Here is a 4,383-nt window from a genome sequence, read left to right on the forward strand (position 1 = left end):
GGGTGACAGGGACACGGGAGGGGATGACAGGGACATGGAGGGGTGACAGGGACACGGCGGGGTGACGGGGACACGGGGGGTGACGGGGACACGGGAGGGGAGTGACGGGGACAGGGTGGCTGAGAGGAACACGCGTGTGACCGGCGTGGGACACCGGGCGGGTGCGGCGGCGCTGATGAGCCGGAGCTTTGGAGGGCGCTGCTGGACCGGGCTGAGCTCAAAGYCCCCCTTCCCCTGTCCCCCGTGCGGGTGTGACACCCGTGAGAGGTGGGGACAGCATTTGGGCCGGGGATGGTGGCCGCCGGTTCATCCCGGTGTTGGGGATCCCCCTGATGTCCCACAGAGATTGCGAGACCCCCAAAACCGGGGGTATCACAGCAACCTCCCTCTTCCTCCTCGCGGCTCAGCGGGCTCCTAATTCCCAAAGGTGGCATTAAACAGATTAAAGTCGGGATTTAGAGCCACCGAAAGTCTGGATTAACGGGAGCCTTGACTTGATCCTCGGTCTCACGCAGCGGCTGGGAAACAAACCCCAGATCCTCGCCAGCCCCCCCGGCASTGCCCGACACCCCCGGGGCATCGCCCCCACTGCCGATATCCCCGAGGATTTGCTCTTCCGAACGGCTCCGGCATCGACCTGACTGACAAAAACCACCCTGCGGGTCCGTCCGGCCGCCGTGGCCACCAGGAGCCTGGTCCTGTGTCCCCACCTGTCCTGTTACACGTCCCCCTCACTGGAACACCCTCGCAGCTTTTTCACCTCGCTCGGGCTGCTGCTGGAGGGTTTTGGGGTGTGACAGGATGGGGTGGGTACCCAGATCCCCTAATTCCCATCTCCAGTGGTGTTCCCATGTCTTGCAGAGCTCTGCGCCTCACCCCAGCCTTGGAGAGGGATCTCAGCCCTTCCTGGGGTCCCAGCAGCGGTTTAGGGGGTGCTTGGCTGGGGTCACACATGGGGAACCCCCACAAATCCGTGTCCCTGCTGGATGGGAGGACGGAGCAGCCTGTGCGGAGCAGCGGGGATGGGAGCTGGCGCCGCATGAAAACAGGGAATAAAAAAAAAAGAGAGAAGCAGCAGGATCTGGGCCAGCTCCGAGCGGCCTCTCCCCCCCGTCCCTCCTCTCCTTTCAGGGAAATGAAACGGGGCTTTGCAGCGGCTCCTCTCCCGCCCGCTGAGCATCGCCCGTCCTCGGGGAGGCTGCACGGCTCGTCCCGCTCCTCTCCCACCCGGGACAGCCACCGCAGCTCCAGTAACACCAGTACCGGCTGCTCCGCTGCGGGCCAGGGGGGAGCAGCCCCAGGGAGGCAGCGGCTGAATAATTCAGGAGAGCTCAGCGAGCGAAACAGGATCCGCTGCCCGCCGGGGCGCGGAGGGGCGCTGGGAGGGCACGGAGCCGCTCTGTGTCCGTCCCTTGGTCCCCGGTGTCACTTTGCCAGGACAATTCAGGGCCCGTTCCATCAGCTTGGAGCGCAGGTTGCTGCTGGCACATCCCGGCACCGCGTTTGGCTGTGCAGGGGGACGGGATGGGGACAGGTGGGTGTTGGGGACATCACGATGGCACATTCCAGCTCATGGGATCGGGGATGGTGTCCCTCGCCCATAAAGCCACCATTGTCACCGGGGCACGTGCGGGGTGGGGAAATCCCGGTGGAGGGGTGGCGGATCCCGCAGGCCCTTCCCTCTCCAGCGTTTTGCATTTTGCATTCGCGCTGCTCCCTTCCCTCGCCGCACAGCTGTGCCTGGCCACAATGGCCCCTTCTTGCCGCGTCACCGGCTGCGCTCCCTCGRCCCTTTCCCCGGTGCCGAGCCACCCCGCTGGCAGCCGAGGCGGAAAAATTCATCCCAGATAAAAAAAAATAAATAAAAAAATCCATCCTGGCAGGCACCAGCTCCGGGGGAGAACCGCGAGCAAGGCACGCTCTCCTGACCAGTTATCCCAGTGATGCTCCAGCATTTTTAGTTGGTTTTGGATGGAAGGAAAGGGACGAGGGGGTTAATTAGGTTTAATTAGGGGTGCTAACTCTAAATGGGGTTAATTGGGGGTGSTGGCAGTAGCCAAAGGTAGCTGGTGAGACCATGGGGCTGTTCTCAAGCAGGGGGGACAGGCTGTGGGTCCTCAATCCCAACCGATTGTGCTCCTGGTTCTCCTCCGGGCAAAAGGGTCCCATGGGTGCTCAGGGCCGCATTCCTGAGCAGAGCCCTCCCCGCTGCACATCTGGCCCGGTGTCACAGCTGGAGCGGGCCCCTTCCCTTCTGCCTCGGTGTGTTTGCTCGCAGAGCCGCGCCGAGCGCCGAGCCTCGTTAGTTAATTAAAGCTCGATCGAAGCTGTCAGGCGGTGCCGCTCCTCGAGAGGCCGCGAATCTCCCCGGGAAGGGATGGGGGAGGATGCTCCAGGGGACAGACGCACCCTGGGGACGAGGTTTCTGTGATTACCCTCCCTGGGAGGACACAAAACTCCATCCCTGCCTYGGAGACGCTGTCGTGCGCCGCGACTCCGCATCTCCTGAGTGTGACCCACTTACCCCGGCTCAGCTCAGCCCCAATGCTCAATTTGGGGCTGGGGGCTGCTGAGAGTGACCCTGGCGTCCGAGCCGAGCCCAGCGCAGAGCCCCGGGCGCGCTCCGGTTGCGCCGGCCGGGACAAAAGCAAATGTAGGTTAAGCACAAAGTGCTGCGGCKGCGGCGCACGGAGCGCGCTCGGCCGGACCGGGGGGGCCGGGGAAGGCGCCCACCGCTGCAATTAGCTAATTGCTGCTGTTCCCTCGCAAGGGACGGGGAGATGCTGTTATTGCTCCCTGCTTCGCTCTCCGTCTGATAAAAGCGCCCCGAGGGACCCCGCGCCCCCCGCCCGTGCTCTGCTCAGCGCTGGAGGGAGGGGGACCCTCCCCAGACCCACTGTTCCCAGCCCAGCTGGAGGTGACATCCCCGATGTCACCTGCTGGGGACAATGGGGGCGATGTTTTAAACACCAGGGATGGWTCTGGCTTCCCCCCACATTTTGGGGGTGTCGTGGTGCACCCCAAGGCTTCAGAATCACTCTGGCTCAATTCAGGAGCCTGAATGACAAGTGACACCATCAGAGGGGATCYCCGTGTCACCTTGTGGGACAAAGGGACCCCCAGCCTGTTGGGTGATGGCAGCACGKGTGGGGTGATGACGTCATCAGGATGACCCATGACGTCAGCAGGTGACAATTAAAAGGGGACAGAGAGAGGGGTCTGAGCAGTGCTGGGATCGCTGGACGTAGAGGAAGAGGAGCAGGAGGAGGCCCCACGGAGCGATTTCCCCGGCTCACGGTCGCTGAGCCTGTCCTTGTGCTGGTGACACATTGACTGACAATTCTTCATCGAGTGGGTTATTAATTAGCAGCAGAGCTGGCTGGTTCATGCTCGSCCGGGCTGGGAGCTGGTGGCTTGTGGTGACACAGCCACACATCGTGACAGTCGTGTGTCACCGTGCTGGGTGCCCGCCGTGCCAGGACCCCCACGCTGGCCCAGGACATGACACTGCCACCAGAGCGGACTGGATGTCACCTCCCTGGGACTCGGGTGGTGGCTTCACCCACCGGCGACCCAAATCCTTCAAGGTTTCACCCCAAAACTGGTGGGTGGCACCACAGGAATGGCCCCGGCACGGCAGGACAGGCGGCTGGTGGGTGTGCGCCCGTCTGTGACATGCCTCCGTGCCATCTGGGCCACGCGGGAGGAGGTGACATGCGTGTCACCGGTGCCACACGTGTCCCCAGCCGTTGCCTCGGTAGTCCTGCCGAGGAGGGTGCAGGGTGCTGGGGATCAACCCTGCTCGGTGCCGCCCGGGAGAGGCTCCGAAGCCTCGGGACAGCGCGTTCGGCCACATGTGTGACCTTGTCCCCTCTGTCCCCACCAGAGCGGGGATCCTGCGGGCTCTCCCGGCTGGGGACAGGCGGAGGGGGCTGGGGAGCAGCTCCTCCATCCCCATCTGAGCCCGCTCCGGAGCCGTTCTCGCCGCAGCTGCTGCCGCCGCCGGCTCCATCCCGCTCTTCCCTGCCTGTCTGAGCCATCTGCCGAGATCCCCGCGGGCAGGGGGCCGCAGGGCTGCTCCCCACACCCCCACCCCGCTGCCGCGGCGCCTTCCAGAGCTCTAACTCCGAGCATTTCTCTCCCTTTTTTTCGGTGCGGACCGTTTAATTTCGGTCCCGATCCGTGCCGGCTGTCGGCGGCGATTTCCCAGCCCTAATTAAAGCTCGGAGCGTGTGACGGCGGCTCCCTGGGGATGCTTCCCTCGCTTCCCGGTTTCCCGTCAAGATCAAGGGGATAAACCAACGTCGCCGGCGGAGTTAACGGGGAAGCGGTGACAAGCCCGGAGCGGGCGGCAGCCGCGGATCCGGAGGCGAATCGCGCCAC

The sequence above is a fragment of the Malurus melanocephalus genome, unplaced genomic scaffold (assembly GCF_030028575.1).
Source record: "Malurus melanocephalus ecotype Western Australia unplaced genomic scaffold, MMel_1.1 scaffold_916, whole genome shotgun sequence".
In the NCBI taxonomy this organism is placed as follows: domain Eukaryota; kingdom Metazoa; phylum Chordata; class Aves; order Passeriformes; family Maluridae; genus Malurus; species Malurus melanocephalus.